Genomic DNA, 10,777 nt, shown 5'->3' with positions numbered 1-10,777 from the left:
GTGAACGTGAAGATTAAATACGTGAACTTTAAATCTTCAATCTAACGCTCTCTCAACTGAGCTATCCACACTAACATTAAAAATGAAAATTCATCAGTAAAGGTATTTTCGCTAATTCATTTTAATTTTAAATAGAAATAATCACTAATTTTTAATAAGATATTCAAGTTATCCAACTTGTATAAGGTGCGGTGAACTAGAACACGTTAGGTATTTTCGATAATTCATTGAGATTTCAGAAAGGAATAATGACTAATTTTAGATTGAATAGTCGGGTTATGCAACTAGAATCAGGTACAGTGAACGTGGAGATCAAACACGTGACCTTCAAATCTTCAGTCTGATGCTCTCCCAACTGAGCTATCCCCGCTAATATTAAAAATGAAAATTCATAAGTAAAGGTCCTTCCGCTAATTCATTATATTTAAAAAAGAAATAATCACTAATTTTAGATTGAATAAGAAAGTTGTGTTTTTAGATTGTATAGTCACCTAATAAACTTGTATTAGGTGCGTTGAACGTGGATAAAACACGTGTGATCTTCAAATCTTCCGTCTAACAATCTCCTAACTGAGCTACTCTTGCTAACATTTAAAATGAATATTCATCAGTAAAGGTATTGGGTACGCTTCTGGAAATTCAACAAAAGGCAATAGTATTAGACCGAGATGCCAAATTTAAATCTCACTTCTGGAAAATTCAACAAATATTGGAAGACATGTTGAGGGTATATGTGATGGATTTTGCAGAAAGCTGAGATAAGTACCTACCCCTTATGAAATTCGCTTATAATAATAGTTGCCAAGCCACCATACAAATGGCCACATACGAGGTTCTCTATGGACGAAGATTTTGATCCCCTATCTTTTGGGAAGAAGGGGGGCAAACGATAACTATTGGGCCAGAGCTGGTGCAAATTACCAACACCGCAATCCAGAAGATTAAAGTTAGGATACAAACCACACAAAGCCGAGAGAAAAGCTATGTAGACCTAAGGCGCAAGGACATGGAATTGTAGGTAGGGGATCATATATTCCTAAAGGTAACACCCTATGAGAGAGGTGCTCAGGTGTGGTAAAAAGGGGAAGCTAAGCCTTCGGCTTATCCGTCCCCTTGAGATATTAGAAAGGATTGTATCTGTGGCCTATAGAATCGGACAATGCCCAAATTTGTCTACAGTACATAATATCTTTCATGTATCCATACTACGGAAGTATACCCTAGATCCTTCGCACGTACTGGCTCATGAAACTCTCTTTTTTAGAGATGACCTAACCTATAAAGAAAACCCGATTCAAATAATAGACAAGAAAGTCAAAAGATTGAGAAACAAGAAAATCGCTCTTGTTAAGGTCCTATGGAAAAATCATAGAGTAGAAGAAGCCACTTGGGAAACAGAAGGCAAATAAGAACCTTGTACCCTGACCTATTTTAGAATAAGCACTTTCGATGACCGAAAGTTTTCAAAGGAGAGGAGAATTTGCAACACTCAAGGTCTCCAATAAGAGACAGTGTATAATCTCTACTAGGTTTTATCTAGAAGCAAAGAACACGTAGGATTAAAAAAACATTGAGAAAATGGTACTTTTTCTAATTTTTATAAACTTCTTGAATCATTAAATTTTTTATAGAATAATAATTACAAGGTGCTTAAAAAAGGAAGGATATGATCGGAGAAGACTTTTCTGGCAGAAGATTCAGAAAAATAAAGAATGCTATTATAGAAATTCTAAATGTTTCAATGGTAGTGGAAAATTCGTAACTAAATTATGAATTAGGGTAGACTATTAGGGGCAAGAAGCAAGCTTTTTTCCTGGACCTTCTAAATAAGTTTACCCATAAGTTTGGTGAACGAAAGAGGTCCTCATAGTGCTAGTAGGTTTACACACGAATCAGTCCATGTTAGGTTACCGTCTAATGTTTTCCTAAGCTAAAACCTCAACTCCTTAAGCCTAACCCAAGACATTAGGTATAAACCTAGGTTCATCAATAATCCATGTACCAAGTACCTATAACTATGTGAATAACATGCTAAATAAGTTTCTAGGATCCATACCCATAAGTAACCATTATCTGCTATTACGATGTGTAATAAAAGACCTCCTCTTTAGGTAAGATGTCCTGCAATATGTATCATGAGCTGGATGTTATGATAGGCCTACCTTTCCCATCAGCTAAATGAGATGTCCTGCACCACGATTTACCAGTAGGATTACATGATTATGATCTAGACCATTAGATCTCAACCATTAGATCTCCTCCAAAATTTGATATGAACTAGAACGAACATGCACGGATCATCACATCCAACGATTAGTATTCAAAGCCAAGGTCGGTAAGGCTATGATCGGAGTTGATATCTCCGAAAAATTATCCAGAAAGTTTGATCTCTAAATAACGAAGATTCTAGAGCTCTCAATGTCGGTTTAAGCTCCTCTTATAACGTCTGAAGTAGGAGCAACAATACGGAATAAGAATTGAGAAAGTTTGATCACCTAATCAAAGACAATAAGCGTTTAGATTATGGGCCTCCTACTCTAAGATTTCTTCCAAAATCGAGAGCAATCCTCCACCATTTCTCTTCGAACTTCTAAATAACGAAGATTCTGGAGCTCTCAATGTCAGTTTAAGCATCTCCTATAAAGTCTGAAGTAGGAGCAACAATACGAAATAATAATCGAGAAAGGTCGATCCCCCAATCGAAGGCAATAAGCGTTTAGATTATAGGTCTCCTACTCTTAGATTTCTTCCAAATTCGAGAGCAATCCTCCACCATTTCTCTTCAAACTTGTTCCTACAGTTTCTCAACAAGATTACCCACAAGTTCTATGGAGTAATAGAGTGTTGAAAGTGCCCAGAAACCATTCCCCCAATTCAATCCGCCATTGAAGAACTTGAAGAAAAACTTGAAAATCCAATCCGAGGATACATGATGACTCGTCGAGCAAAAATGGTTTCAATAAGTTTCTGCACCTCCAAGGAATGCTTCCATAGAAGACCACGAAGAAAAATAACCTCGAGAGCGTGTTGAATTAAAGGAAATAGGTTTCGAAATTAAATTAGGGATAAGAGTCGAATTCCTATCTACGATCTCTTTTCCTTCAAATTAAGGATTCCTGTAGCTTTAGGGGAAGTTGAGTATGAAGGTGTTAATATAACAAAAGAATTGAGCCTTAGAGAAAATAACTCAACAACCTAGTGTATTAAGGCAATTAAAACTATAATGATGATGCTCTTTTAATAACATTTTATCTTTTCCACTTTCGATATTTGCTTTACTTGTGTACTCCACGATATGTGTCTCAAATGGAACTATCAAACTAAAACTTACACTATTTTCTTCTTTCTACAGTAATTGTCGCAAACCCTATGTAAATAATTCTTTCTACAGTAATTGTCGCAAACCCGATGTAAATAATTTAACAGCAGTCTAGATCTAAAAGATATAATAATGATTATTGCTCGTGGATTTCATTAACAAAGAAAATAAATGAAATAATGATGGTACATTCCATAAAAAAAACTTAATATATAGCCCATAATAAAGGCATTTGGTCTAGTTGTATGATTCTTGCTTTGGGTGCAAGAGGTCTTGAGTTCGATTCTCGAAATGCCACTCCAAAGAAAAAAAGCACTAAAATAATTTTCAATGAGGCCTAACCCAAAAGAATTCGTGGCATCTATTGAGGCACATAGACTAACAACTAAGAATTATAGATTTGCTACAAAAGGCATTTGGTCTAGTGGTATGATTATCGTTTTGAGTGTGAAAGGTCTCAAGTTCGATTCTTAAAATGCCCATGCCCCCAACAATATTATATCAAAATGAATTATGCAAGATAATATGTTTTTAAATGTGGCCACATAGGTTATCTATTATCACAATCCCGGAAGATGCGCCCAAATAACCAATGAAAAAGTTTCAGAGAACCATAGATTTGAACCGAACTGCGCACACTAAAAAAAAAAAGTTATCCTTTTCTATCACACCTAGAATTGTCATTCTTTTGTCTTTTAAAACCTCTTACCTTATCAGTCATCAGTTTTTTGTATCATATATTGAGATAATTATTATGAAAAAGCAATTCCACGAGTGTGACTTAAATATCCTTTCTTTGTGGTATCAGCCATGTTATTGAATAGCCTGAAGTCATAATAGCCTCTCCACCGGTTCCGAAGACTCCTTCGGCATCAATGTGCTCCAATGAAAGAGATCATACCCTTTCCTGAACAAGAACCGAGCACAAAACGTTGAGGTAGAAAGTCGAAAGCGAGCTCTTTTCGCGTATACGCAATCTCGAAGCCCAATTAGCTCACGGACTGTCTCCTCAACCCTGGCGAGTATGAGTGCTTGGTAAGAGAGAATGTCGAATGAGAAAGACATTCGATTACGGCAACATTTGCAACTACCAAAGTGCACTAAACCTAGTAGAGATCTTCGACCTAACGATAATGGTACTTCAAGCCCATTTAATCAATCCACTTTGTACCTTATATAAGGTACTAAAATAATTTTCAATGAGGCCTAACCCAAAGGAATTCGTGGCAATGCACTACTTAAATAAATTTCATCTATTGAGGCACATAGACTAGCAACTAAGAATTATAGATCTGCTGCAAAAGGCATTTGGTCTAGTGGTATGATTATCATTTTGAGTGTGAAAGGTCTCAAGTTTGATTCTCAAAATGCCCCCAACAATATTATATCAAAATGAATTATGCAAGATAATATGGTTTTAAATGTGGCCACATAGGTTATCTATTATCACAATCTCGGAAGATGCACCCAAATAACTGATGAAAAAGTTTCAGAGAACCATAGATTTGAACCGAACCGCACACTAAAAAAAAAAAGTTATCCTTTTCTATCACACCTAGAATTGTCATTCTTTTGTCTTTTAAAACCTCTTACCTTATCAGTCATCAGTTTTTTGTATCATATATTGAGATAATTATTATGAAAAAGCAATTCCACGAGTGTGACTTAAATATCCTTTCTTTGTGGTATCAGTCATGCTATTTGAATAGCCTGAAGTCATAATAGCCTCTCCACCGGTTCCGAAGACTCCTTCGGCATCAATGTGCTCCAATGAAAGAGATCATACCCTTTCCTGAACAAGAACCGAGCACAAAACGTTGAGGTAGAAAGTCGAAAGTGAGCTCTTTTCGCGTATACGCAATCTCAAAGCCCAATTAGCTCACAGAATGTCTCCTCAACCCTGGCGAGTATGAGTGCTTGGTAAGAGAGAATGTCGAATGAGAAAGACATTCGATTACGGCAACATTTGCAACTACCAAAGTGCACTAAACCTAGTAGAGATCTTCGACCTAACGATAATGGTACTTCAAGCCCATTTAATCAATCCACTTTGTACCTTATATAAGGTACTAAAATAATTTTCAATGAGGCCTAACCCAAAGGAATTCGTGGCAATGCACTACTTAAATAAATTTCATCTATTGAGGCACATAGACTAGCAACTAAGAATTATAGATCTGCTGCAAAAGGCATTTGGTCTAGTGGTATGATTATCGTTTTGAGTGTGAAAGGTCTCAAGTTTGATTCTCAAAATGCCCCCAACAATATTATATCAAAATGAATTATGCAAGATAATATGGTTTTAAATGTGGCCACATAGGTTATCTATTATCACAATCCCGGAAGATGCACCCAAATAACTGATGAAAAAGTTTCAGAGAACCATAGATTTGAACCGAACCGCACACTAAAAAAAAAAAGTTATCCTTTTCTATCACACCTAGAATTGTCATTCTTTTGTCTTTTAAAACCTCTTACCTTATCAGTCATCAATTTTTTGTATCATATATTGAGATAATTATTATGAAAAAGCAATTCCACGAGTGTGACTTAAATATCCTTTCTTTGTGGTATCAGTCATGCTATTTGAATAGCCTGAAGTCATAATAGCCTCTCCACCGGTTCCGAAGACTCCTTCGGCATCAATGTGCTCCAATGAAAGAGATCATACCCTTTCCTGAACCAGAACCGAGCACAAAACGTTGAGGTAGAAAGTCGAAAGCGAGCTCTTTTCGCGTATACGCAATCTCGAAGCCCAATTAGCTGACGGACTGTCTCCTCAACCCTGGCGAGTATGAGTGCTTGGTAAGAGAGAATGTCGAATGAGAAAGACATTCGATTACGGCAACATTCGCAACTACCAAAGTGCACTAAACCTAGTAGAGATCTTCGACCTAACGATAATGGTACTTCAAGCCCATTTAATCAATCCTCTTTGTACCTTATTGTTGACTGAATAGGATGCACGCCAGGCCTAAATTCTCTCTCAGTCACCCGGAGATGAAAGGAAGATCAGATCTGAAGTTCACGAATTGAAGAGAAAGTGGATCTGAGTTTTACACGCTTTCATTTTCAAAAGCTCCGTTTGCCTACGGTACTTTATTAGGGATGTGCAACAATATGGTCATCTCTCAGCCGTGTATAGAGAATTCCTTGATCATTTCCTTGGCGGATAACACAAATGAAATCGATTCCCTGACTGCCCATCTTATGAGTCCATTCTTGTCTTGTTGGTTTGTTGTACTATTCTATACCTCTCTTGATTGATTGAAAGACGTTCGGGAGCTGGGAGGGCCTATCGTGAGGGAACTTTCCTTTTCACGGTAGGGAAAGGTAAAGTGGGAGCTGCGTATGTCCACAATGATCAAGGTAGAGCGACTCCTTCTTTAAAAGAGGTTGGTTTTATTGAAACTGTTAAATCCGCTTTCGTTAAAGAAAAAATAGGAGCCCGTGGTTTGGCTGATGTCGATTCGTATGGCAATGCGGACTCGACTCAAGATGAGGATTCCACTTTTCATACTCCTGCTACGAGCTGAAAGAGCTGGTAAGTTATCTCGCTAAACGAAAAGAAAAAGCACATACGGGTTGACCTCATTACAAGGTGAGGGGGCTAGTCAAAGAAGGTCAGTCGAACTAGGTTAGAACCCTTGATCCGGTTCAGCTAGGTTTTTTCATGTGAGAATGTATGCGTATCGATATCCTCTTTTTGTTTATACGTTTGGAGAAACCTGCTAAGCCCGCCTTTCTTACCAAGTGTGATTCAATCTTTCAGCTCAAACTTTCCTCTCGTCCGACGGAAAAGATAGGATTACGACTACCTTTTCCTTTTCTTGCCGGAGCCAAGGGATCAATCAGTTTCTACCAAAAAGTTCGCTATCTATTAGTTGTCGTAATCGAATTTATTTCTCATTTCATGTTAGCTCCTCCAAGAGCTTCCAAGTCCGTAGTAGACAAAACCCTGGACTTCTATTGAACTTATAGCATTGCCTGTTCCAAGAGCTTCCAAGTCCGTAGTAGACAAAACCCTGGACTTCTATTGAACTTATAGCATTGCCTGTTGAGCTCGCCATTGAGGGTTGGCCTTACAGGAGATCGAGCAGCCTTTCTTTCCTTGCCTGGTATGCTTTCCCGCTTATCGCGTAGCTAGCAAACTACCCAAAGAGAGAGAGAGAGGGATCATGTCAATCAATTTGTATGTGCATTTTGTCGGTCCTGTACTTGTCTCCTTAGTTTTCTTAGCCAACATCTCTGGTTTCCCCCGAACCAAGAGGTTCGCTTATCCATACTCAACAGTCACACTTTTAGCAGAAAGACTGATTTTTTTCATAAAGTCGGTGCATAGATCAAGAAAGAATGAAGCTACTTACAGGGACGGTTATGCGATACGTCTTTTTATACTCACATTTTCTTTAACCTTGCTATCAACCTAGTCATTCTCCTTTGTTGCTTTAAGGGGCCTCCCCACTATAGATTACTCGGATTGGTTCTCACGTCCCTATGCCAAAAAGTATGGGCGAGTTTGGTTTGAGTGTTCATCGATTGGGTGGATCCATATGCTCCGGGGGGGTGAGACGAGGTGTAGCGCATCTGTTTTGGGTATGTTGTTTGCTAAAGGTTTTAGGAAAGGAGTACAAATTTTCTACATAGGTCATCTGTGGTCACAATCCTTCCATGGCCCAACCCTTATTCGGAGTCCGCATCCAACCATTTCTTTTTCAATCTACATGTATGCTCCAAGCCAAACTCACGTAACTAGTCAGAAGCACGTAACTAGTTAGAAGATGCAGCCCACAACTGAACGGAAGACAAGTGTCACATTCGCACTCTTGCAGTAGTGAGACACTTATTATGTGACATTTGTTCTAATCCAATGAACAAGTCAACCATGCAAAATTTAGACTGAAGGAACAATAACGGTGTATGCTCGAATCACGTTTAAAAGAAATATTTTAGAAAACGTGAGCGAGGAAATACGTTAAAAACAATTTCAAATAGAGTAATGTTATAAGCTAAAAGTGAACAAACAACAACTGGTCACGTTCTCCCATAGTACATTTTGGGACATTTTAGTAATGATGGGTGTAGATATGATTTTGATGACTAATCATACACCCCGTATTTGTACAACAATACTAGTAAAAGCCTATCTAAGATGAATGCAAGTAAAAGGGGTTTGGAATGAGCATGCCACCATGAACCACAAATCGTTTACAAGAATAGCTGAGTCGTCTAACATGCAGCCACAGGCAACACGCCTTGGCCAATCATGACCGCGACATCTGCCCTTACACAATTTGTCAATATCTCTATCAACTGGCTCTTCATAAACTCAACGTTGTAGGATGAGGCTGACTTTAGGTCTCGCGATGCGCATTTAGCTGATCTCAGTATTGAGGAGTCTTTTCCAACCTACTAGAAGCTGTTGAAAATCACTTCTCGGTTTGTTAACTCTTCAACTCTTCTTTATTGGTGTCTTTCCTACTTTCTTTGCTTGAAACATTTTCTTCTTTGCATGACGTGATACCACTTGCTTCTACTTGATGTTTTCTTGGTCGGAATAATAACGTTTCAAGTTACTGACGTGGACAACAGGGTTAGTCTGTATCTATAGGAGCAATTGGATTTTATATGATATCTTTCTAATCTTGTGTATAACTTCGACTAGTCCATAGAATTTTCGCACCAGTCTTTGGTTCTTGTTGCTTTGAACTCAATGTTTATCTGACCTTAACTTATTATAATTCTCTATTTGCTTTGAAATTATTGTGGTCGACCCTTCTCTTCATTCGTATGGTTGGTATTTTTGCGTGAACATGTGTTGCTTTAGTGGTTTGTTTTTGTCTCCCTTCTTTAGTAGTGGTGTTGGCTTGGTGTCTTTGCCAAGCATTTGAGTGATCACTGACAAGAGCTTTTAGAGGTCAAATAAACCCGATTGTGAACATGCCATTTTGCTATTTGTAGAATTAAACTAGCTCAGGCTGAGCCGCATGACATCTGTTTGTGGCAGGCGACATAAAACTAATCTTGTGATTTATCTCTCTTGGTGGAGTTAAACCCAATATTTGACCTTCTTGTTATGGGTCGTGGTATTCATGTAGTGGAAATAAAGTTTTTGTTGAGGTTCGCACACTTGCACTTCCCCTTTTCAAATACAACAATGGCAACAAGTTTAGATTCATCATGGCTAAGATTCTTTCTCAACTGTACTATCATCATCATTTTCACCCCTCTTGGTTGATGGATGTTTGTCTGAATGATCATTGGGTTAGACTCCATTACTACTAGGCATTTTCTAGGAGCATGTAAATGACTTTGTGTTCTAGCAGAATGTCAATCCCTGACTATTTGGGCTCTAGAATGTTGGATATGAAGGCTAACTATATAGTAGGCGTTTACATATAGTGAAGCTATATATAATAAACTGAAATCATATATATACCCATTAGTCAATTTTTCGGTGCTTCCTAAATGTACATTTCTCATTCTCCATATCCTCTATTTGCAACCCTGATGTCATTAATACAAAACCATTAGAATATTTCTTCTTACATTTTCTCTATCATGTTTTTTGTGTTCATTTAGATCAACTGTGTGCGATGTTGTGTGATCCTAATAACTAGTATTAGAGCGAGGAAAGATTCACCACGATCTGTGAAGATGGAAAGTTCAAGAATTGAAAAGTTTGATGGATTTGATATAAATTTCTAGAAGATGCAGATTGAAGATTATCTGTACAAGAAAAATATTCAGAAACCCCTTTTGAGGGTGAAGCCGGATACCATGACCACGGAGGAGTGGAAGCTCAAGAATTGTCATGCTATAGGGTTAATGTGGTTGACGCTGTCCAGAAACATGAAGTTCAACATCAAAGAGAAGACGACATCGGGCCTATTGAAGGTGTTGTTAAATATGTACGAAAATATGTCGGCTATGAACAAGGTGTATTTGATGCAGAGGTTGTTCAATCTACAAATGTTGATTTGTTACAGATCAATATAAATTAGTTCAACATGATTGTAAGTCAATTGAGTTGGGTGGAAATTATGTTAAAAAATAAGATTAAAGCATTGATTTTGATGTCATCTTTACTCGAGTCGTGGTATACTGTTGTTGCTGCAATCAACAGTTTACGAGGATCTATTAAACTGAAATTTAGTGAAATTTGAGATGTCAGCGAAAGCCCAAATGGGAAATTGAAGATTCATCAGGCAATGCTCTCATTGTTGATCAAAGGGGAAGAAGTAAATCAAAGAGCCCAAACAAACATGGGCGATCAAAATTAAGAAACTGAGAAAAATCTCCAAACAAACAAAATGTAAAGTGTTGAAATTGTGAAGAAAAATAACACTTTCGAACAGATCGTACAAAATTGATGAGAAGAAATCACAAATTTGAAGATAACGATAATTTCATATATTCAGCAGAAGATACTGAGAATGCTTTAATCCTTAGCATAAA

Source organism: Cucurbita maxima, unplaced genomic scaffold (assembly GCF_002738345.1).
Source record: "Cucurbita maxima cultivar Rimu unplaced genomic scaffold, Cmax_1.0 Cma_Scf00209, whole genome shotgun sequence".
In the NCBI taxonomy this organism is placed as follows: Eukaryota; Viridiplantae; Streptophyta; class Magnoliopsida; order Cucurbitales; family Cucurbitaceae; genus Cucurbita; species Cucurbita maxima.
Note: the sequence above shows the minus strand (reverse complement) of the source record.